General features: G+C 46.7%; 1 protein-coding gene across 4 annotated transcripts in view; it reads left to right on the forward strand.

Moving 5' to 3' along the window:
• The first annotated feature begins 6,686 nt into the window (after positions 1–6,686).
• EPHX1 (epoxide hydrolase 1) overlaps positions 6,687–25,132 on the forward strand; it is a 37,937-nt gene continuing 19,491 nt past the window's right edge. Inside the window, exon 1 of one of the 4 annotated variants that reach the window (XM_012187144.4) lies at positions 6,687–6,734. The gene's annotated coding sequence lies outside the window, so the exon portion shown is untranslated. Of the gene's footprint in view, positions 6,735–6,843; positions 7,566–24,078; positions 24,149–25,132 lie in introns of those variants that run through there. The other 3 variants (XM_060396054.1, XM_015099174.3, XM_004013628.5) reach the window with 3 other exon arrangements.

A 25,132-nucleotide genomic window follows, 5' to 3' on the forward strand; every position in this document is an offset into this window, starting at 1 on the left:
TGCCATTAGAGTGATATCATCTGCATATCTGAGGCTGTTGATATTTCTCCTGCTTGTCTTGATTCCAGCTTGTAACTGATTCATCCCAGCATTTTTCATGATGTGCTCAGCGCGTAGGTTAAACCAACAGGGTGACAGCAGAGAGCCCTGTCATACTCTTTTCTCAAACTTGAACTAATCAGTTGTTCCATACAGGGTTCTAACTGTTGCTTCTTGACCTGCATACAGGTCTCTCAGGAGACAGGTAAGATGGTCTAGTGTTCCCATCTCTTTAAGAGCTTGCCACAGTTTGTCATGATCCACACAAAGGCTTTGGCGTAGTTGATGAAACAGAGGTAGATGTTTTTCTGGAATTCCCAAGCTTTCTCTATGATCCAGCAAAGATTGGCAATTTGATCTCTGACTTCTCTGCCTTTTCTGAACCCAGCTTGGACATCTGGAAGTTCTTGATTCACGTAAAGCTGAAGCCTAGCATGCAAGATTTAAGCATGACCTTTCCAGCATGGGAGATGAGTGCAGCTGTCTGGTGGTTAGCACATTCCTTAGTTCTACCCTTCTTGGGAACTGGGATGAGGATTGACCTTTTCCAGTCCCGTGGCCACTGCTGGGTCTTCCAGATTTGCTGACATATTGAATGCAACACCTTGATGGCATCGTCCTTTAGGGTTCTGAATAGTTGTACTGGAATTCCATCTCATCCACTCTCTTTATTAACAGCAGTGCTTCCTAGGGTCCACTTCACTTCGCTTTCCAGAATGTCTGGCTCTGGGTGACTGACCACACCATTGTAGTAATCCAGCTCATTAAGATCTTTTTTTGTACAGTTCTTCCATGTATTCTTTCCATCTCTTGATCTCTTCAGCGTCTAAATCATGTATACTAAGTCTTATGTAATACTTATACTAAACCATGTATAAGCCAGAATAACTTCTCATACTTTACTATGTGAAAATCTCTTCCATCAGTTGGTAGGATCATACGCTAATGGATGACTGTTAAATATAGTTGATTATAAAAATGATGAAAAAATATAGCTATGAAACAATTCTGCATAACTGATGTTCTTATAAAATGCTGTCTTTTTAGGGTGTTTTGTAAAACAGCCACTTGCTATCACCATCTCCACTTCTTTAATGTCCCAAGTGATCTGTAATCCATTTATTTTGAAGTAGGTAACACTTCTGTGATGAGCAGCAGGTGATATGAGACTCTAGTAAACTACATACAGCGTCTAGTGCAATCAATAATCTTTCAATTAGCATCTGAAAAGGAATTTATTGGTAAGCATCCAGAGAGTAGCCAGTGTAGGGCAAGAGCCCAGTGGCGAATAAACAGGAAGAAACAGCTTGAGTGGAAGCAGCAGGAAATACCAGTTTACGGGAACTGATAAAAGCCTAGAAACAAGAGCAGCGCAATACATGCTTTAGAAATCTAGGGAGAAAAGCAATGAGTCTGGAGTGTCCAGTGACCTGGAAATCTAGAAAATAAGATTTTTAATGAATTTATATTTTTATTTGTATATGTTTTTTGATAAATAATCAAGGCTTACAGTAAAATATAACAACCCCCTTCCCTCATTTTTCTCAATCTACTTTCAGGTCTTTGGGCATTTACCTCTAGATATCTAAATAATATGCTTATAATGCATACTTCTTGGTTTGTCAATTTTGGACATTATATATTGATTTTCTCTTATAATAAAGACAACGTATTATACACCCATCACTGCGGCTCCCATTGATCCTCTCAAGATAGGAACAATAATAATTTTGTGTTCAATCAATAGTACTTACATAATGATGAGGTAAATATTGCTCACTACACAGCCAAGCAATATACCATGATTACATTTCCTTTCTTGAACAACTTTCTGTTTTTTTTCTGTTGTTAATCATTTTCTTCCTTCGCTTTATTTTTCTATCTTCCTTTCCTTAGTTTTTTTTCCCCCTAAATATGCCATCAGATTTGACAAATATCTGTCCATGTTATTTTCCAAAAAGTTAATTCAGTTAACGTGTCATTTCACTTTCTGGAGACCTGCCTCCCAGCCATTTGTCTTCCTCTTTCCCTCTGGACACTCCGCTTTCTAAGCCTGCACAGCTGTCAGCCTAGGCCTCCTATTGCTGCTCCTCTGTTAGATTCCCTGTTTCCCAAATACCATATCTTCTCCTTTCATATTTTCCGCCCTTGTTTTGCTGGATTACATCCTCTAGTCACATGTCTAGAAATGGGTACATGAGAAGTGAAAAGGTTTTTAGTCCTTACATGTGTGAGGATGTCCTTTATTAATTTGCCCTTACACTTTATTATATAATAAAGTATATACTTTCCAACAAAGTATTTCTTTGTTGGAAATAGTTTCCTAACAACTTTTGAAGGCCTTGCTTCACTGTTTTATGGTCTCCACTGTTACTGCTAAGCAGTCTGAGGATATTCTGATTATTAAGTCTTTGTGTTGACTATTTTTGGTTGGGGGCTTTCCCCTGCTTTCTCCAGAAGCTTTTAGATCTTTTTCTTTAGTATTTTAAAATATCACAATGACATGACCTGCATTGGTGTTCTTCTGTTTGTTTGTTTTCCCCATGGTGTCTTTTTAATCTGAAGGTTCCTATGCTGTGTTTGGGAAAAATACTTAGATTACTTCTTTAATAATGTTCTTCTCTCTATAGTCTCCTTTCTGTTCTATGGAGCTTATATGTCTGGTGCCTTCCTGGACTGACTTGATTTTCTTTCTTTCTTTTTCCTTCCACTGTCCATCTCTTTGATTTGTGTTCCATTTTTCTGGGAGAATTCCTCAAATTCTATCTTTGGACATTTCTCTTAAAATTTTAATTTTAAAAAGGGCTTTCTAATTCTCTGAATTGCTCCTTTTTTAATCGTATCTTGTCCCTTCTTCATAGATACAAACCCTTTCTTATGTCTTTGAGAATACTGTAGTTTCCTCTGTTGCCTGTGAGTACTTTCTCTCTCAACTGTGGCTCTGCCTTTTAAGTGGGAGGCTTTCCCCAGTATCTGGTGGTCTTTTACTATTTAGAAGTGAGGCGTTAAAACACCAACTGGAAGAACTGTGCACATGGTGCCCAGTACCCTAATTGACCTCAGGGGAGGGTGGCTAGATGGTGAGCCAGCTGTTTTGTTACAAGGCCCCCAGGTGTCTCTATCTGCAGCTCTTCTGCAGGTTGGCTCATTTAGTTAAGAGGCAGATCCTCTTCTTCCTGCTTAGGGATTAGTACCTGGGAACGGTGTTCTGTGGACTCAAGTGGGAAGGCACTGAGAAGGGACTCACAGGTTAAAGTGAAGACTTTCACTTGGTTCCACTATTTTCAGTCAGGTGCCTCATCCCTGTTGTACCTGGGCCCAGTAGTGCCCCTGAGGTGGAAAGAGTCTCAGTTCAGTTTCCAGAAAATAAATCCCTGGTCGGCCAGTGAGGGACGGCTGGTCACTGGCTTGAAGTAAGAACAAGCAACAGAAGGTACAAATTCTCCTTATACGAAGTTTAAATTAGTTCTCCTAAGGTTTCGTTTTGTTTTCCTTCCAATTTGTGTGTGTGTGTGTGTGTGTGTGTGGTAGGGAGGAGGGGGGCGGTGGTGGGTAAAATACACATAACAGAAAATTTGCCATCTGAACCATTTTAAGTGTACAGTTAGTTGAGTAGTATTTAAGTACATTCATTTATATTGTCATGCAGTCATTACCACTACCCATTTCCAGATCTCTTTCCATCTTGCAAGACTGAACTTCTAGAACCCTTTAAACAATAACTCCCCATTATTGAGTCTTTTCCTTACATTCTTGGCAGACTTGGCTTGAACATGCAGGGACACTCAAGATCTACCATTTCCCACATCCACCCAAACTCCTACCTTCAGAGACTCCCCATACCTCTAGCTCCTAAGATTTTGCAGGGCTGTAAGGCAGGGACTAGCAAACCTTTTCTGTATAAGGGCCTGATAATAAATATTTTAGGCTTTACATTTAACTACTCACTATAGCCTGAAAGCAGCCACAGACGGTATATAAACAAATGAGTGTGACTGTGCTCCAGGAAAACTTTATTTACAAAAATTAGTTGTGGGTCCAGTTTGGCCCGAGGGCTATAGTTTGATGATCTCTACAAGTCTAGGGCAAGAATCTGCCTGCTTCTGGGTGTAGAAAGGTTTTTAGCTTTATCTGTTCTGCTAAATTAGTCGACTGATTTTCATCTTAAAAAATTCATGATATCCCTCCTCTGCGGTTATCTTTTCTCCCAGTCACCTTGTCCTTTTGGAGTTTATAGCTTTTCTGCACCTCGGTGGTGATTTTCATGGTGTTTTCAGTAGGGAGCTGAGATAAAGATATATGTTTACTTGATCCACGATTTTTAAAACTTTTAATTTCAAAATAATTTAAAATTTATAGTAAAGTTGTTGCAAGAATAGTATAAGGAACTCCCATAAACTCTCTACCCAGAGTTACTAATTGCTAACATTTCACTGCATTTACTTTGTAATTCTCTCTCTCCATTTATATATATTATATATACATGTATATATATACATATACAAATATGAGATGTATATATAGTGTATGAAATGGAATGAACATTTCAGACATGACTCCTCAAATCCTTCAGTGTATATTTTCTAAGACCAAGGATAGTCACTTAGAAAAATATTCGTTCTCAAAATCAAAATATTTAGCATTAATATACTGCTATCATTTATAGACTTTCTTCAAACATCCCCAATCATTCCAATAATATTCTTCATAGAAACGGTTTCTAGTCCAGGATCTAGTCTAAAAGCATCATATGTGTTTCCATGCCTCTTCAGGCTCCTTTCACCATGAACGTTTTTACCTGCCTTTCCTTGCCTTTCATGAGCCTGACATTTTTGAAAAGTATAGGCCAGTTGTTTTGCAGAATATTACTTAGCTGGGTTTCTTTCCTGAGGTTTCCTCACGATTAGACTCATCTTATGCATTTTTGGCGTAAAAGATGTTGTTTCCTTCCAGTGACTCAGGAATCGATCTACAGTTTTCATCCCCCCACACACATTATTTTTAATTCTCCCCGATGTACCTGGAAACTCTCCAGACGTTTGTACAGAAGAACAGCCTTTGTTTTGACTTTTAAAAAGCACATAGTTTATTCTAGAGATCACATTATACCCATTCTTTCAGTCCATAAACCTTTCAATAGCTTTTGACTGAAAGCTGAAATCTGAAATCTGACTGTCTAAATTTTGCCCTGCTGAGTTGGACTCAGTGCCTTATTTATTTACTGTGTCTAGGTAGATTGTACTTTGGAATATCTAGCACTAGCTTAGATTTCATATTCTAACGCTGGGTGAATGATCTTAAAGAAGGTATTCATAAGGCCTGGACTCCATCGTAGGCCTGTTCATGCTGATCGTGCTCGGCCACCTTTCCAATGGACTCTGAACTCTGTGTTTAGTGCCTATGAAAACAACAACAGAAGGAAAAGACCCCCTCCTGACAGGGGAACCTTGAAGATCGTATCTAGGTTACTCATCGCCTAAGAGAAAACATACACTAATCACCCTTTCCTCCAGACAGGCCATAAATTTTTCTGTATCTATCTGAGTGTAACCTCGGGTTTATTGATTACTGGCTAATCATTTGACTGAGCACATGAGCACGTAGCACGTGAATCATGGAGTTATTGGGATTGTATTTTCCTTGGTTTATGTAAGTCTCAAGGAATTTGGAGTGGTGGGTTCAGACATGTACGCATGGGGTATAAAAGATTTTCATAAACGCTAGTCTGGGTCCTTGGCTAAGAGGAGACTCTGCCTTGGGCCCGCTGGTGTAATAAACTGCACTCCACTATCTGCATTATCCTTCTGAGTGAGTTTGTTGAAATCTAACAAGAACGTATGTCGAGGATTTTAGGACACAGGAATGAGGAGTGAGGTTACAACCTCACTGCAGTTTTTTTTTTTTAATACAAAACTGACAGTTTTACTGAGATATAATTCACATACTATAGAATTAATCCTTTTAAAGTGTACAATTCAGTAGTTTTTAGTGTATTCACAGAGTTATGGTGGTATAGTCATCACCAATATCTAATTTTAGGATGCTTTCATCATCACTGAGTTTGAAAGATAACAAATTTGAGTCCCTTGGTAAAATGGCCAGAAGCAGAGCTTCTGTTTGAAAGATTTGGTTAGGCATGGAGGAATCTCATAGACTGCAAGTTTTGAAGGAGTACAGAGATGTCAGAGACTGCAGGGATGAGATCAGGCTTCACTAGGAAGGTGTGGGATTAAAGAACAGTAGGTCATATTTGGATGCAGGAGAGCATCCTTTCCAGGAATACTACATAAGCAAAGGTTTGGAGAGGGAACTAAGTTGAGTGTTTTTATTAGCCAGGAACGAGCTACGCTCCAGGCGTCCAGCTCCACTTTGTAGATCTCAGTCCTCACCATGAAGAATTCTTTGTGCGGGTTCAAATTTCACTCAGACTAGTGTTTCTCAGACTGTGTGTTGAAAGACGGGTTTGTTTGCTTTAAAATTCCCCAATCTGTCCTGGACACACAACACACGTGTAAAATACAATAACAATGAACTGGTTAAAAAAGTTACACAAGGCTGAAGCTTGAGGTTTGTTTGTTTATTGATTCAGTGACCAAGAACTTCGACACCGTTTCTGACCGCAGGCTGCACTCTGAGAGCTCTCTTCCAAAGCAGAGGCGGGCTTAGGAAGGTGCAGAGTCATCCGGGTGGCCCAGGTAACAGGGGCGGAGCGGGACTGAACCTCGGTGGCCCGGCCCGCCCGCTGGGGGGCCGAGCCCGGGCGGGGTCAGCGCAGGGTAGTCAGGGGACGCGCGAATCGGGAGCAGGGGAACCCGGAGAGCCGGAGCCGGAGGGACCGCCAAGCCCAGGAACCAGGGAGCCGACGACCGTAAGCGCTCCGGGGCGTCTGCGCAGTTTCCGGGGGCCCGGGCGCTCCCAGGGTGCAGGGGCACAACGCGATCCCGAGGGCTGGGGGACGCTGGCGGCGGGCGCCGCACAGCCAGGGCTCCGGGGAGACTTTCACACAGGCCTCCGCCGCCGCCCCTGCCCCGCCGCCCGCAGCTGGGTCCCGACCGAGGCCTCGCCGCGTGCGGTCCGCAGGCGCTTGGGATTCCGGGAAGAGGCCCGCACGCGCTCTGCCAACCGAATGCGGGGGGAGGGGGCGCGGGGAAGCGCGGCGGCGGCCCCCTTGCCTGGCTCTCCCGGGGAGTACAGCTTCCAGGAGGCGTCTGGCTCATACTGCACTTGTTTGTCACCGGAGTCCTAAACAGACCTCAAGTCTTTTGGCTGAGACGTCCTCTCTCACCATCTCTAACCGCGGTTCCAGTTTTTCTCTCCCGCTCCAACCCCGCCCAGCTCAGCGCCCAGGAAAGGAAACTTGGGTCCGGGGAAAAGAGTTCACCGTGCATTAGGAGCCTAGGGATGTGACCAGTCTAAGGGCAGCAGAGACCAGAGACTCCTGCAAGCCTCCCTCCCCGGAGGGATGCTGGGGAACTTAGCCTCTGGCCCCTCGCCTGCCCGGCCCTTCTGAAGCCTTCAGGGTGCAGGTGCGGGCTCTGACGATGTTGTGACTCTGATTTTGATTCTTTTAAAGCTGCGCCTCCCACCCCGTTCACTCTCCTCTACTATATGAACTTCTGGCTGCACAAAGATGTGTGGGCCCCTGACGCAGGGATGGACAGACAGCCCTCTCTTAGCCCTGTCCCTGCCCCGTGGGCTCTGTACAGAGAATAGGGTTGAAAGGTAAGGGGCTGGTGGGGGGGGGGGGACCTCTGCATTCGGCACCTCAGCACCCAGTACATCGGATGTATGAGCTGTTGCGGGAAATTGTTGAGAACATTGGGATTTATGCCCGTTTGGGTGCCACTCTGCAGACTCCTCTGAATATACCATTAAAAGTTAACACTTGAAAGAAGGGGCCCCAGTCTGGAAAGTAACACTGTCTTCTGGTGTGGTGGTTGCATCCTTCTGGGAGTAGGGGCTTGAGGACCTTGTGGAGGTCTTTCACTAGCCCTAGTAGGTCTGATTTAGCAAGAAACTCTGGGCTTCCCCGGTGGGTCAGGGGTAAAGAATCTGCCTGCAGTGCAGGGGAAGCGGGAGATGTATGTTGTATCCCTGGGTCAGAAAGATCCCCCCGGGAAAGGGCATGGCAACTCACTCTACTATTCTTGCCTGGAGAATTCCATGGATAGAGGAGCCTGGTGGGCTATAGTCCATAGGATCTCAAAGACTTGGAAACAACGGAAGTGACTTAGCACAGCACTGAGAGGGTTCAGCAGTTTCTCTTTCCCAAATGTCCACACCTAGAAGGGCTTTGTGTTGACTTCTTCATGTTTCCCGAGCAAATCCAGAGGACTGACCATGTGTGCAGGCTCTGCCCTGGGCACGGGGGCTCAGCAGGGAACATGTCTTCATAGAGTCTATAGTTTTGTTGGGGGAAAGATGGACAATACGCAAAATAAATTTGCAAAATATAAAGTATGTTAGAAAGCCATGTGTGCCAGGGAGAAAAACAAAGCACTGAAGAGAGAAGTCGGGGGTGGGGAGCAGAAAGGTGGAATGAGGGAGTGGCAGGCCGCTCTCTGGAGGGGCGGCACACCAGGTCAAGCAAGTGCAAAGGCCCCACACCAGGCATGCGCCTGGCATGGGTGAACTTTATGTCTGTTTGCTGAGTGTGGGCCAAGCTGCCACCCATGTCCTTTGGTGTGAGTGACCTGGATAAACTGAACTGGCCCAGCCTGAGAACAAGAGGCTCCTCCACCTCCAGTTCCAAGAAAAAGAAAGTCTTCCATGGAAAATAACTGTTCAGCAAGGCAGCCAGGATGAACTTCAACACCATCTGCTCCAACCCACATGCTCCCTGTGTGATCCCACCTGCCTCCCAGCTATGCCTTAAGCACCCTGGCTGGTACAGACTTACGGGAGTGGGAGGTCTGTGGGAAGTGACGTACTGGGGGCTCTTTGGGCAGAGGGACCCTTAGCGAAAGGGCTTCGGATCATTGGAGGAAGTGGAATGCCTCCCCTAGCCCCCTCCTGTGGTGTCATTGTTCATGTCTGAGGTCTAAATGCAGCACTAGCTGGAGGTCACAAGGAGCCCCCGTGTTATCACTGCACAGTGACCCACCCATGGACATAACCCAACATGCCCAGACTTGGTCTTTGCTGACTTGCACCTTGACTTTGTTCCCAGCATCCGTTCCTGCCCCAGACATGAGAAGGGAGGGTCTGCCCAGGTTCTAGTTCTCCATCCTTGAGCTGAGATAGTCAAAGAAATGAGACACAACTGGGCTTAAAACACAAGGCAGGGCTCAGTGTGTGCTGCTCACTGCTGCCAAAGAAAGAGCTCAGTGCAGACCCACTTGGGCTGGAGTGGGCAAGGAGCAAGCCTGTGGTGACTTGAGGGGCCTCTAGGATCCCATGCTCAAACCCCACCTCTGATCAAACCCTACATCCCATCATGAGTGATTCATTCCTTTGAGAGGTAATACAATGATGTGAAAGAGAACTGGCTAGAAAGAAGATCCGGCTGGTGTCCCAACCCTGCCAGTCAGGTCCCCTCTGTGGACCTCATCCATGAAATGAGGTTGGACTTTATAATCTGCAAAGCTTCTTATAGCTCTATTATGTGATGATTCTGTGCATAAGAATCCAAAGGGATCTTCAGAAAAGGAAATAGGTTAGTGGGGAATGATCAGCTTTGAGGGGCTGGGGTGGACCTGCAGCCTATGCCAGGCCCACTGAGGGCAATGTCAAATGGACTGAAGGGCCACACCTGGGGTGTGGGCCCGGGACAAAACCCCAGGCAGAGGTTGGGGGCCAAGGGTTAAGGCAGAAGGATCACTTCCCAGCCCAGCTGGCCCTGTGGATTACCCCTGGACTGCCTATGGGTGGCTCTTGGCCCAGACTCTAGGAGCAGAGGATCCAGGGGCTGTGTGGTCAGGTAGGGAGGTTGCAGCAGGGAGAAGCCACCCCAGAAGTTCGCCCTAGAGGGAACTGAAGCCTTGCCAAGGAGCCAGCCGCCTCCACCTCCCTCCCTGACGGGAAAGTGCTGGACGCTCCCTTGTGAAGGGGACAGCTGTGCAGTCCTGCCCTTGCACACTGTATTACTGAACAGGCGATTATACAAACCAGGTTCAAACTGAAACTGTCTCTTCTGCCATCAAGGGTATATAGCCAGCCCTCGTAACCCTGGGTTTTGAGGCAATGGATGTGGAATCTGCCAAGACAGTGGGCTGACTGCACGCCACCATTTTATAGAAGGGACCTGAGCATCCATGGATTTTGGTATTTGGAGGTCCTGGAACCAGTCCCCCACGGATATTGAAGAATAACTCTGTTTACATTCCTGACGGAGTTTTATCCTTTGTCACCAGAGAGCAGCTATTTTCACTCTCTCAAGTCTAGCCTGAGAGCATATCTCCAGGCAGGCTCCAGGACCTGCAGGGGAGTCTTCCTGTCCACTGGACCCCATTGTCTGTGTCTTGGCTTTGCTGTCAGACAGCAGACACTGTTGTCACAAGGAGCCAGTTGAGGGCACCGTCCAGTTACTACAAAGCCACATCTGCTAAACTCTCCATCGCCCAACTGAAAGTGATTGCATTATGGGGGGAAAAGAATACTCCTCTGGGGAGTTTAAGGACTTTCCGGAGGATTCCATTGCTAACCCACAAACAGAGACCATGGGGCTTGTCCCGAGTCAGGCAGCAGCAGGAGTTTTGGCTGCCTTTAACATTTGGGAAGATTCATAAACAGACTGCATTAAAGTGCAGTTTTGGCACTTACAAGCTGGGTTAACTTGGGCAAACTATTTAACTTGTTGAAGCTTCATTTTCAAATCTCCTTAAAACAGAAAAACAAAACTATTAACATGCCTTACTTCTCGGGGTTATTGTAGACCATGAGATGTTGTGCTTAGAGTCTTCCCACCCCCATAGCCCGGTCCAGGGCTTCGTCCAGGGAGGTGGTGGCACCCAGACGCCTAGCGATATTCTGGAAGGGTTCTGAGCACCCCTACCCCCTGTGGGCCCATTGAGCTGGCTCTAGCTGGGCTGTGGTCTGCAGTGTGAACCGTGAGGGTGGTGGGAAACTGATCAGGAGTGAGCGGGAGGCCAGGTGCCTCCAGCTCAGGGATCCCTACTGTGCTCCTCGCTGGCCGGGCCTGGGACTCCACCCTTCCCCGAGGACCACCACCTCGGGATGTCCACCAGCAGCTCAACCTGGGGCTTGGCTTTTCCTGCGGAATGAGTGACCTTTGCAATACTGGTACGGCTTTCCGGTTGCATCACTCTTGTCAGAACTGGAGAGACTTGAACCTTTTGGAAAGTAAGAGAAACACAGGTTCCACGCCACGCTCCATGATTAACCCCATGAGTGCCAAGGGCTCAGGGAAATCTGCCTCTCTTACCAGCTCTCTGGGGGAAAATGGATGGCCTTTCCTGCTTTCCAGTTTTCTCCCTGTGAACCAAGTTGTCCCTGTGAGAAGGCAAGAGCAGGCAGCCTGATGGCCAGCTGCGGGGAGGTGGCCCCTGCCCTCACCCAGTTATGTGGTTATGTGCCCCCTTCCCACAGTCAGGTCTCAGGGTCACAGTGATACTGTCAAGATGGAACATCTTAATTTCCAAGTTGCCCACTCGACCTTTGGTTGAACACCAGAAGTATTTTTAGCTTTTGCATTTCTTTTTGCAACCTAACATTTCCACAAGCAGACTGATCCCACCAAGACAGCAGCAACGCAGAATATTCCTCTAAACCCCGACCCGAGTCCTTAGGACTGCAGTATGTGAGCACAGGGACACCTTTCTGTGCATTTTAGACACCTTTCCAGCTCAGGTGACCGCGCTGTGGCCCAGCCTGCAGTGCTATCCTGTTACACACTACTGGGGAAGCTCCCAGACCCGGAGCACACTGCTGAGAAAAGCCGCTCTGGATGGGAGGGAGGGGAGAGGGTGTGGTTAATGGTGGGAAGGAAATCCAACAGGTGTATTATATGGCCCACGCCTATTATCTCCTGAATAGGAGTCTTTCTCTCCTCAAACAGAAAATGCCACGTATTGAAATTCCAGGAAGGTAATGCTTTTGCCTCATAGGCAGTGAGCTGTGTTCCACTTGGGTTTTTCCTTTGGTGATTTAGAACCAACGGACAACTTGACAGGTCTTATTTTAACTGACAAACATGAGATGGAAAGGGTTCAAATAAAACTCCCTGAGTGTGAGCATGTGCACCCTGTGGGGTAGAGAGACAGTCTGCTCCCCCACTTGTGTTGCTTAACTAAAAGTGTGGGCTGAAGGTTGAGTGAATGAGTTTGTGGCCACCCCTGCTCCAGGGGTGTTTAACATCTGTGGAGGTCGCCGTCCCCTCCCTGGAGGTGCTCCGGGCCAGCCAGCTCACTGCATGGCCCCCCTTCACCGTTCCAGACTCTCCTGTCAGATGCTGAGGCTGCCCCCTCCTTATCCCAGACTGAATCCTCCTGCCAATGCAGGAGACGCAGCTTCAATCCCCAGTCCAGGAATATCCCCTGGAGAAGGAAATGGCAGCCCACTCTGGTATTCTTGCTGGAACAATTCCAAGGACCGAAGAGCCTGGCAGTCTACAGTCCATGGGGTCACAAAGAGTCGAGCACAACTGAGCAATTAAACAACAACAACATATCCACCTTGGAGCCCGCTGCTCTTCCCTCTTACAAAGAAACCTCCTTAACTTCCCACCTTTGTTCAGGTAGCACTTCCTCAGAGAAGGTTCCCTCAGCTTCAGGCTAGGTCTGTCTCCCCCACCTTCGTGTTCCAGGATCTAAAAACAAAAAGTGAATGCTCTTTTTGTTTTCACAGTCAAAAATTCCCTGTGTGGCAACTTTACCTTTGTTCACTCGGTAGGAGATGTACTTTATTCTGTCCATCTTGCAGACAGGGAGACTGAGGCATGGAGGAATGAAGTCACTGGCCTAAGGTTACCTGGCCTATGGCTGGCAAGTGGTAGAGCCAGGATTCAAAGCAGGCCATTAGTACCTGACCGCCAGCCGAGCTGGCACCCTACTCCACGATTTTCATCAGATCAGTGGTCACTAATTGTATTCTTCCTGTCTGTCTATTCAGGTGTGTGTATACATATATAGCTGGGAGCAGAGGGCGGGGTGACTCTCCAGAGCAGACAGGGATGTGTCTTCCTTCCCTCAGGACCCAGAACAGGGGCTGCCCCATCAGAAGGCTGCCCCCCACACTGTTTATACTTTTTTACGTCCCTTTGTTTTTGCCTGTAAACTACTTTTTTCTTTCTCCCGGATTCCGGCTCCAGGCTGCTCTCCCAGTTTTGGCTCCAGGTCTTTCAGGGAGATAAACACAGCCCTTACCCTACTGCAGAAGATTCTAATCAGCCCAACCCAGTTGACCTTACCCATGGACCCCATCCACCTGAGGCCCTGCCAGCCACTGGGGTTCAGGGAGAGGGCTGTGAGTGGGGAGGCTGGTCATGTGCTGGGCTGTGCAGAATAGGGGAGGCGCCTGCACCCAGGGTTTTCCCCCACCTACCCTGGGCCTGAGTGCTCTCTCCCACATCGAGTGTCATGGTTGGGGAGCTCCGGGAACCCCAGATGTGGCCGTCTATTGGCCTGCATTTGAGGAAGAACGTTCAAGGTTTGTGTTGGCAGGCCAGCCTGAAGTGGAGAGGAAGCTGTCTGTTTTCCCCATTCTGCAGGCCGTGCCTTCCCCCACAGAGGAGCAGCAAGGCTGGGTAGGGCGGGGAAGGGTAGCCTGCCGAAGCACACAGATCCCCAGCCCCACCTTTCTCTGGCCCGGAGTCCAGGGGCCCACAGCGTACCCCTCTGCCACGCCATTGTTGGCCAGTGGCTGGCTTCTCCCAGAAGGAGCGTGAGGTTCTCATGTCTGAATCCCTGTCAGGAAGACTTTGGACGACAGGGTAGACAGAGGAATTCCCAGATGGAGGCCGAGCTGGGCCTTCTCCGCAGGCTCAGGACTGTGGCCACCTTCTTGGCCTCTTCCGGCTGAAGGCCAGGTACATGGTGAGCGCTGACTTGGAGTTAGCTGGTAGCTTTCTATAGTTTAGGGAGCATTTTCCAATTGCGAGGTTCTAACCACCTGCCTGGGTTTGAGGAAGGAGAGTCTCCCAGTTCAGGCTGTGCCCCTCCCCACTGTGTTTGCCAGGATCCTGAGGCTGATCCTCACCCTCTAGATCTCAATCTTGACTCCAGCTTGGGCTGCATCCAGCCTGGCATTTCTCGCCATGTATGCTGCAGGGTGACAACATACAGCCTTGACGGACTCCTTTCCCAATTTGGAACCAGTCTACTGTTCCATGTCCAGTTCTAACTGTTGCTTCTTGACTTGCATACAGGTTTCTGAGGAGGCAGATAAGGTGGTCTGGTAGGCCCATCTCTTTCAGAATTTTCCACAGTTTGATGTGATCCATACAGTCCAAAGCTTTAGCGTAGTCAATGAAGCAGAAGTAGATGTTTTTCTGGAATTCTCTTGCTTTTTCCATGATCCACGGGATGTTGGCAATTTGATCTCTGGTTCCTCTGCCTTTTCTAAACCCAGCTTGTACGTCTGGAAGCTCTTGGTTAATGTACTGTTGAAGCCTGAAAGTGAAAACTCGCTCAGTCTTGTCAACTCTTTTGAGACCCCATGGACTGATTCTCCAGGCCAGAATACTGGATTAGGTAGCCTTTCCCTTCTCCAAGTGATCTTCCCAGCCCAGGGATCAAACCCAGGTCTCCTGCATTACAGGCAAATTCTTTACCAGCTGAGCCACCAGGGAAGCCCAGTTGAAGCCTAGCTTGGAAAATTTTGAGCATGACCTTGCTAGCGTGTGAAATGAGTGCAATTGTGCAGTAGTTTGAATATTCTTTGGCATTGCCCTTCTTTGGGATTGGAATGATAAGTGACCTTTTCCAGTTTTGTCCCCAAAGTAGCAGAAAGCTATTTAGGAGTTTTAACAGGGGCATGATAGGGTCAGATTTGGGTTTCCGGAAGATCGCTCTGGCTGCAGAGCACACTGGAGGAGGCAGAGCAGGGGTAAGTGAACCCAGCTGTAGTCCAGGGAGAGAAGGGCACCACTTGGGCACATGGGCTGGCTGGCGGTGGTAGAGGTGGGTTTGTGGTATAATTGGGAGGTGGAGCTTCTGGAACTCGCCTATAGATTGGATGTGGATGAAATGGAGGATGGGGGTGTTTCGAGGCCATCGCCTGGGTTTTTGGCAGTTAGAAGTGGGTACTTCCAGCAACAGGGAGAGGGAACCACAGAAGAAGACAAAGTTTCAGGAGACAAGTGCAACCTCAGATGCATTGGAGGAGGTTTTGAGACATTGAGGAACTGTCAAGTTGGCAGGTGGGTGCCTGAGTCTGTTGCTCAGAGTAGGTCTGGGTTAGAGATTCACGTGTGTGTCCTCTATCCAGAGGTGGCAGTGGGAACTACGTGCCCAGAAAGGACAGCCCCGTTTGGACACCAGTTCTCCCACAGCCCAGTCAGATTTCTTTACCCCATTTCATATGTTTGCCAGGCCCCCAGCTCTCAGATGCCCTTGGGTTTCCAGGTTTCCAGATTCACCTTTGTGTCAAGGGCTTCTTGGCCACTGGGAAGTCACACCAGCGAGTCTGTGCAGCTCTGGTGCTGCGAGGTGTCTGACTCACGCTTGGAGCAGGATCACAGGGAAGAGTCACTCTTGCGGTCTTCTATACTTTAGAAAATGTATGACTATTTTATTTGGGGGCAGATAGTTCATGCATGTGGTAAAAAAAGTTTTTTTCGACACACAGAAGTTTATCCAGCGAAAGTGTTTCCTCCTTACCGGAGGCCACTGTCACCGGCGTCTGCATGAACTCTGACAGTCTCCACATGACTGTGTGTGCCCTTTGGTCTACCCCATTGTCACCCAGTAATCGTACACACTTCTTTTGTACCCTACTTTTTTCACGTACCTATCATAGAAATCTTTTCATATTAGCATATAGATTTACCTTCTGCACATATTCACTGTATGAATGTCAGACTATTTCACCGTCCCAGAAGATAAATATTTATATTGTTTCAGTCTTCTGCTTTTACCAAAAAAAGAGCTGTAGTGAATATTTTTGTACATATGGCATTTTACTTAAACATAAACTCAGTATTTTGGAGGCAGAAATTCCTAGAACTAGAATTGCTGAGTCAAAGGTCATTTGTATCTTACATCCTGATAGGTATTACAAAATTGCTTCTCACCCAGGTTTTTATTTAAAGAAGAGTCTGAATAGTTGGGAGTCAAGTGGAATAATATCCTTTTCGTTTCTCAAGAATGATGGCACCATTCTTGACAACACCTCTTCGAGGAGCCAGCTACTGTGTTGTGTCTGTCTTTTGAGAACATACCTTTCTGTGACTGGGGCAGCGGGAAAAATGTTTATTTATCATGTTCTATAGCATTGAAATTGTATATAGTATTGAAAATTTTGAAAACTGAGCATTTGTTCCTAAGAGTATGTGCCCTGGAGGACTTGATATATTTTCTTTTCTCCCTGACTTTCTCAATCAGTTAGGATTACTTTAGGCTTTGTATAACAGAAAACTCAAAATAACAACAGCTCAAACAATCAGTTCAGTTCAGTTCAGTCGCTCAGTCGTGTCCGACTCTTTGCGACCCCATGAATCGCAGCATGCCAGGCCTCCCTGTCCATCACCAACTCCCAGAGTTCACTCAGACTCATGTCCATCGAGTCAGTGATGCCATCCAGACATCTCATCCTCTGTCGTCCCCTTCTCCTCCTGCCCCCAATCCCTCCCAGCATCAGAGTCTTGTTCGCATGAGGTGGCCAAAGTACTGGAGTTTCAGCTTCAGCATAATTCCTTCCAAAGAAATCCCAGGGCTGATCTTCAGAATGGGTTGGATCTCCTTGCAGTCCAAGGGACTCTCAAGAGTCTTCTCCAACACCACAGTTTAAAAGCATCAATTCTTCGGCACTCAGCCTTCTTCACAGTCCAACTCTCACATCCATACATGACCACAGGAAAAACCATAGCCTTGACTAGATGGACCTTAGTCTGCAAGGTAATGTCTCTGCTTTTGAATATGCTATCTAGGTTGGTCATAACTTTTCTTCCAAGGAGTAAGCGTCTTTTAATTTCATGGCTGCAATCACAATCTGCAGTGATTTTGGAGCCTCAAAAATAAAGTCTGACACGGTTTCCACTGTTTCCCCATCTATTTGCCATGAAGTGATGGGACTGGATGCCATGATCTTCGTTTTCTGAATGTTGAGCTTTAAGCCAACTTTTTCACTCTCCGCTTTCACTTTCATCAAGAGGCTTTTTAATTCCTCTTCACTTTCTGCTCAAACAATATAGAAGTTTATTTTTCTGTTATACAAAGGAAGTTTGGGAGTAAGTAGTCCAGCGTTGGGCTGGTGGTTCCATGATGACTTCCATCTTTCCCCATCATCTCTGATTCCCATCCTCAAGATCACTTCATGGTCCAAAATGGCTACCAGAGTCCAGCCATCATGTCTGTGTCCCAGGAAGCATGAAAAAGAAGGGGAAGGGCAAAATGTGCAGCTTTCCAGCTGAGTCAGAGCTCTCTACATAGTCTTCACACACATACAAGACCAGTGTACCCTTGTGCAGGTTGTTCCCTGGACAAGGAAACCATTCATATCATCATCATCATGGATTTGTATTTTTATTTCCAAGTGCTTTCTAGCAGATGGCAGTGAGGTGTCCTGTAACAAAAGCAGTATATTAGATTCATTTTCTGACAGTATTTTGAGGAATGGATCTTTTCCTAATTCACACGAAGGTTCTGTCTGGATCACAGATGGCTCTGCCTCAAACACACTTCCAGCTCTTTGTCAACACCTAATCACCCTGTCATACTGAAAGCCAAGAAATGTAGTGTTTAGCCGGGCTTCTCTGACTAAAATAAAAATTTCAGTGCTGAGAAGGAAGAGGAAAACATAGCTGGCAGTCTGCCACAATATCTCAGTCTGGGAGCACGTCTGCTGGAGAGCCAAATCACTAAGGGCAACTGGGGTGGAATGCTGGGTTTGAATAATCTCCTGCCCTGGCCACCCGTTTCTCACACAACCATGAAAGACTCACCTCCCAGGTATATTTCTGTCCCTTGATCCCCTTGGGATCTAATTCACAGAAGGGTCCTCTGAATTGCAAACACGATTTCTAAGTTAAAACTCCTGAGTCAGCTTCATCATGATGAAGTAACAATTTATAAAAGAGATAAGACAGGGACTCCTTTCAGTTAATACAGGAAGAGATTAAATGACTGACCTCCAAAGCTTGTACTCAACTCTTACACTGAACGTGGATGTAGATTATTGTGGATCTTTGCTTATACCACGCACTTCCTCACTTTCATGTCTTTGCACATGCTCTCTCTCTTTTTTTACTTGTGGATTTTTAAATGCCCAATGAATTTATTTATTTATTTATCCTCACTGAGTCTTAGTTGCGGTACGCAGGATCTTGAGTTGTGGTATGTGGGATTTAGTTCCCTGACCAGGGAATGAACCTGGGCCCCCTGCATTAAAAACGCAGAGTCTTAGTCACTGGACCACCAGGGAAGTCCTTGCACATGCTCTCTTTTCTCCCTGGGTATATCTCCATTCCGCCATTATTTTCTGTCTGGTAAACTCCTATTCATCCCTAAAAACCCTACTCAATGACCCCCCTACTCCATGAAACCTTTGTGGCAGGCTTACCACTCTTACCTTTGTACACTTCTCTTCCATCTGTGTAGATATTATTGTATCTATCATTCGAGGGATGTCATTTGTTCATTTGTTTGTCCTTCTAGAGCATGAACTTCAGCAGGCACAAGACTGTGTCTTATTCCTTGTGCCTGCAAAGAAGCCAGCTCACCATCACAGGCAGTGTTTGCTAAACCGCCCTTTGATCCAAAAGCAAGTTTATACTCGCTTTTCCAAGGCACCAATCCAGCTCTTTTATTTTCTTTAAAGGAGCAAAATGACTTCTTGATACTTTGTACATTCCAATTGCAAACAGAGTTTTCTTTTGAACTTTTAACATCAATCTCATAGTGAACTGTTTGTTTTAAAACTGGTGTTTCTGCCCCAGGCATAACAGAAATACTTTACATTCAGTAAAATTCTTAGCCCGAGTTTCCTTTTAACAATGCTAAAGAGAATTAAGCACAACTTTTACTTGATCTCCTATATTTAAAATTGTCCTTTACAAGTCAAATCCAGAAAAACAAAAGAAAAGTGAAATAATAAATTGCTCTGTTTGTATCTTTTATGGGTAAAGATCACTATATTGCGCAGTTGACTGTTTCAGCTTGAACTAATTCCTGATTTTTTCCCCCAAGTTTCATAAGCACATGCTCAAACCTTCGATATAGAATTTGGGGACTTAAGTTGCATACAATCCCATTTCTTATCAGAGTAGTCAATTGTTGTTCAGATTTCCTTCTAAGTTCAACATCTTAGAACTAAATGACCACCATCTTCCAGTTATTGTGTCTTTAAAAATATCTGGCTGCTTTGCAACAAAAACTACCTTTCCCGTTTGAGGCCAACTAATCATTTTTTAAGGAAGGGTACTGTGGCTCCAGGGGAGAAAAAATGTTTTCATTCTGAAAGGCTCCTCACTTCCCCAATTCTTTCAACAAAGTATTTTGCCAGTATTCTGGAAAAGTGCATTACAAACAAAACAAAACAACAACCTAATTAGATTAAATATATTTTTGGAAGCTTTGGAGTAGATGAATTAACCTCCAATTTCAGATGCTAGCATAATAAAGCAGAGACTCTCATTTCACGTTGTATTACTTCTGAATTTTTCATAGTGTCTCCTAAATATTGATGTTTTTATGTGGATAGAATATTTTCTACACCAGCAGGAGCTGACCACACAGATGAGATAAATATAGCTTTCCTTGGAAACAGGAAGCCTTAGTAAACAGAATTCTGCACCCTAATGTAACTTCTCAGAACAGAAAAGAAGAATGGGGCCTACCCTCCAGAGACATCTATTGCAAAACTCTAGTAGCCAAGATGTATATAACCTTGTACTTTCCTTAACCTTCAAGTTTGTCTTTGGTGAGAGGAGGCCAGTAGATGAACACGCCATGCACTCTCCTGCTCCCAGTCTGCTTATGCAAGTCTTTGGCAGGGTCCTAGGCCTGTCATCTAACAGGGATAGGGACAAGGGTCCTCTGGGGTCTCTTGAGGCATGAAAATTTCACATAGTGATAGGAGCATGCATTTGTGGAGCACCTGCTTTGATCCTGTGAAGTTGGCACTATCTTCACTTTACATACGAGACCACAGATGCTCCCTGGTGACTCAGTTGGTAAAGAATCCACCTGTAATGCAGGAGACCACCTGCAATATATAGGAGACCTGGGTTCGATCCCTGGATTGGGAAGATTCCTTGGAGAAGGAAATAGCAACCCCACCAGTATTCTTGCTTGGGAAATCCTTTGGACAGAGGAGCCTGGTGGGCTATAGTCCATGACGAACCAAGAGTTGGACACGACTTTGCAACTAAACCACCACCCCCACCACAGATGCTCAGGGCGATTTGGTAAGTTGGCCAAAGCCCTTCAATTGGTAAATGGCAGAGCTGGACTTTGAATTACTTGAACAAGGAAGCACGCTGCTGCTGCTGCTGCTGCTGCTAAGTCACTTCAGTCATGTCCGACTCTGTGCAACCCCACAGACGTCAGGCCACTAGGCTCCTCTGTCTCTGGGATTCTCCAGGCAAGAATACTGGAGTGGGTTGCCATTTCCTTCTCCAATGCATGCTAGAAGATCCCTTATTGTAAACTCCAAAATGTTCCATTTCTTAAAGGTAGTCCGAGTTGCTGTTGGAGGCAAGGGGATTCCCATGGAATGAAGGTTCTGCAAGAAAGCCAGGCTGGCTCCTCAAATGGGAACACTAAAGTAGGCCACTGGGCCTCCCCAAATTCGCAAGGTGTTTGCATTTTCCTTGATGTTATGGTGGGACTGGGCGACACTTTGTTCCTAGGGACCCAGTGACTAGGTCTGCCCTCTAACGTCCCACCTTCTTCCAGGAATCAAGCTACTAGTGGCTGATTTCTGAGTCAGTAAGTCTTACTGAGTAAAGAAAGCTCGGGTTGGGGTGCCACAGTTGGGGGGTGGCATATAGGCAATGGGGGGGCCTGCAACCATGGCCACCCCAGACTCCTTAGAGGGCATCCTGGGGGTGACTCCTCAGTGTACTGCTGAACTGAATCAATGAAGTTGCCCAAGTCTTGCCCTTCAAGCCTTTCTTTTCTAGACCTGTCTATATACTGCACTCACTGGAAAGTACAATATAGTGCTTGAGTCCAAAGAAAAGCACCGTGCTAAAGTCTCTTATTATAGATCAGTTTTGCTTGTCTTTGTCCTCTATACAAACGGAGTCACGTAGTGAGTTCTCTTTTGTGTCTGGCATCTTTGGCCCAGCGCTGTTTGTGGGACACATCCATGTCACTGTGTGTAATTATAGATTATTTGTTCTCCTTGTAGGGTGTTCCATCGTATCAGCAGACCACTAACTGCAGTGGGAGGACATTTGGATTATTTCTAGTTTTGGCTTCTACACGTCAGACCTGGATCATGTGGCTATGAACATTCTAGGTTGTGATTTTTGGCAAACACGTGAACACATGTGGACACATTTTGGTTGGATCTCTACTTAGGAGTGAACTGCTGAGTCATAGAGTTGGTATCTGCCCAGTTTTAGTAGATCCTGCTAAACAGTCTTCCAGAGTGACTGTACGAGTCTCTTGTTACATGTTTTTGTAGTGATTAACAATTTTTATTATTTATTTTTTATATTTATTTGTCTGGCTGCATCAGGTCTTAGGTGCAGCACTCAGGATCCTTTGTTGCTGAGCACCAGTTCTTTAGTTGTGGGGTGTGGCTCCGGAACACATGGGCTCGGTAACTGTGGCTTAGTTGCTCCAAGGCATGTAGGATCTTAGTTCCACAACCAAGGATTGAACCTTTGTTTCCTGCATTGCAAGGTGGATTCTTAACCACTGGACCACCAGGGAATTCCCTCCTGTTACATTTTAATTCATCCTAGTTTCTCTCCTAGGACTGTTACCTCAGTTCCAATTTGGATGGGACCCTCCACCTGCCCTTCCATCTTAAAGGTCAATGTCTTATCTGTGTCCAGTCGTCGGACTGAGGCCCATCAGCCAGAAGTGGGCCTGAAACCCCAAACCCCCCAGCTTCAAGTGTGTATTTGCACTGATTTGGAGAGGACAAAAGAAACAAAAGCTGGAGGCTGGGGGAAGATAGGAAAGACTCCTGCAGGAAGGTGACTTGGTTGATATGGCAGCATTGCCCCAACTTCTTTCCAAGCCTTCTGGGGTCCCACTGCCCTCGAAGTTGCAGACTGTAAGAAGGAGAGGTTATGGAATTTCTCCTCACCAGGAAAATAAAGTTGGTAAAACATGAGAGTTGGGCTGCTGAGACTTTCACTGGCCTGGCTGGGGGGCGGCAGGGTTCTCTGGAGCTGTCACGTTTAGTTCAAATTTCTGCTGGTATCTTGGACTCTGTGGATGTGGAGTCATGGTTCCACCCTTCCTCCATAACCAGGAGGGTACTTGGATCCAGCTTTCTGCATGGGACCAGTTTACCAGTCTGTGTACAGAGAGAGGCTCTGCAATGCTCACCTGTTACCTTCAAAATGATATTTTCTCTTTGCCTCTTGATTCTGTAGAAGGGTCATAGTCCCTCCTACCTTGGTCAGACCCAAGTGTTTATTCAATAACTGTTGAGATTCCTGCATCTGCCAGAACTGGGCTCAGTGTTCACTGGGATACCTTGGGGAGCAAGACAGACGGCCAGCCTTCTTTGAGTTTATAATCCAGTCTAGAGCAGGGGTTCTCAAAGTGTGGTCCATGGGCCATGAGCAGCAGCACTGCTTGGGAATTAGTTAGAAATATAGATTCTCTGCCCATACCGCAGATCCCTTGAATTGTTCAACAAGCTCCTCAGATGATCCAACACATACTGAAGTTGAATCACTGACCCGCAGTGTGGGTTCTCCACTTTATTGAAGGCAATTTCTCCCCCACGGAACATGTAGCAGTATCTGGAGACATGTAATGCCATCCCACACTGGGGAGGAGGTGGTATTACTGGCTAGAGGCCAGGGATGCTGTTCCAAGGCACAGGCCTACTAACTAAGAATTATCTGGTCCAAAATGTCAGTTGTGCCAAGGTTAAGAAACCTTGCCCTAGGCCAGTTACAATAGATGGCAGGAGTACAGTGGTTCTTTTCTCCTTTTCTTCTTTTCCCAGATGTGTTGCTCCCTGGCCACATGGCTTTGGGTGAGTTATGGCCACCCCTGGACTTAGTTTCCCCAGCTATGAAGTGAAGGGGCTGGGCTCAGGTTGCTGAGTTCCTCTTCAGCTTGGCTGTTCAATGGCTCCAGACTAGCGAGACTGGCCGGCCCAGGGAAGTTGGACTGGTGCAGCCCTTCTCTTCCCCTGCAGGTGGGGCTTGGGGGATGGGGTGGGAAGCTGTGTCACTGCCTGGAGCCACCCCCTCCCCCAGTCTAGGCTGCGACAGCCAGAGTGCTGTTGGCCTTGGCTTTCCCGGTGAACAGTGCCTCTCCCCCTTGTGAGCGATGTTTCTTCAACCGGCCCCACCCCCAGAGAGCCCGCGCTGGGGAGGAGAGCTATCAGCTGGCTCCACGCCATCGCCTGCTTTGTACAAAGAGCTGGACAGGCAGAGTGGCGCCGTCTCTCCTGAGCCTCAGACTTCCACTTTCCTCATATTCTAAATAAAGCAGCAGCCCTGACTGGGGAGATCCGGAGGTCTGAGGGCAGCCTCAGCGCTCCGAGACCCTCCACGCCCCTGGCAGTGAGCGTCTGTCTAGGCTTTCACTCGCTGGCCTGGGAGAGTGCGGGCAGAGTTAAACCTAAGGATGGGGGGGCTGAACTCTGATTGGTCGGACTCATAGGCCCCGCCTCTTCTCGGAGTTCGCGGACCAACCACCTCCTTCCTTATGGACCCGCTGCTCCAGTGCGCGAGGAAGGGGAAGGTCTTGTTTATTATTATTTAATTTGGGGGAAAAAAATATTCTGACCTGAGAGAAGCTTCCCCTGCAGTCGTGGCTCGCCTGTGCTCTGACTGGGACCCAAAGGGCAGGTATGAAGGCTTGAGGCTGGAAACGGATGCTGAGAGGAAATAAGATGGTGTGGGTAGGTCGGGGTGGCAGGAGCAACATACCCAGCGACAGCCCAGGAATGAATGCTTTGACGACAGATTCTAATCCTCGAAAGTGCGATGTGATTTGCGGCAAGTGCCTTGCCTGCCCTGGTTCTTACCTTAAGTGATAAAGAAAGTTCAGTGAAATTTGGTTCTTTAGTGGATGGATTTGCATGCGCCATGGTTTATCACATCCCTTGAAAACCCACCAGCAGAGTCAATGCCTGTTACACTGGGCTAACCTAGAGCGCCTTGCTTCAGGTGCATTTAATACCTGCTAATAAATAAAGGGTAGTTAATAGGTGGCAAATTAACACGCTGCAGTGAAACTTGCTTTGTAATCTGAGATCAATAGCACTAAAGTACCGTCCTTGAACCAAGAACTAATACTCTCATTATCTTAATTAAGGTGCAAGAGAAAGGGCTTTAAACTTTCTCCTTGAATCTGTCACTTTGCCCTGGGCTCTGCCAGCATGGCCCATCATGGTGCCCCTTGTCCAGGTCCCCAGAGTTTAGATGCAGTGCCTGAATACTGATCATTTCAACACTCTAGCTCATGGTTCTGTTTGTTGTCGAAGTCCAAGGGAGATAACTCTCTGCACACATATCAGATCTGCTAGGTGGGTAGTACCCAGCAATTGTAAAAAGGCGGTGGAGGCTGAAGGTGGCACCTGCAGTCTCCTAACATGGAGCTGGGTGCAGTATTTCACAACTCTGTTTCCCTGGCTGCTTCCCAAGGAGCTGCTCAAAGGGTGAGAACTCAGAGTTCACATGGACAAGTGAAAGCCCTGGGATAATTCAACACAGAAAAGGGAAAGTAGGGCATTTATAACCCAGTGGAAAGTGACAAGCGTGCTCTTGACCTCTCTGTGCTGAAGTCAGGTAAGGAAGATGATGTGTATCATTCACTTGGGAGATTAAAGT

The sequence above is a fragment of the Ovis aries genome, chromosome 12 (assembly GCF_016772045.2).
Source record: "Ovis aries strain OAR_USU_Benz2616 breed Rambouillet chromosome 12, ARS-UI_Ramb_v3.0, whole genome shotgun sequence".
NCBI lineage: Eukaryota > Metazoa > Chordata > Mammalia > Artiodactyla > Bovidae > Ovis > Ovis aries.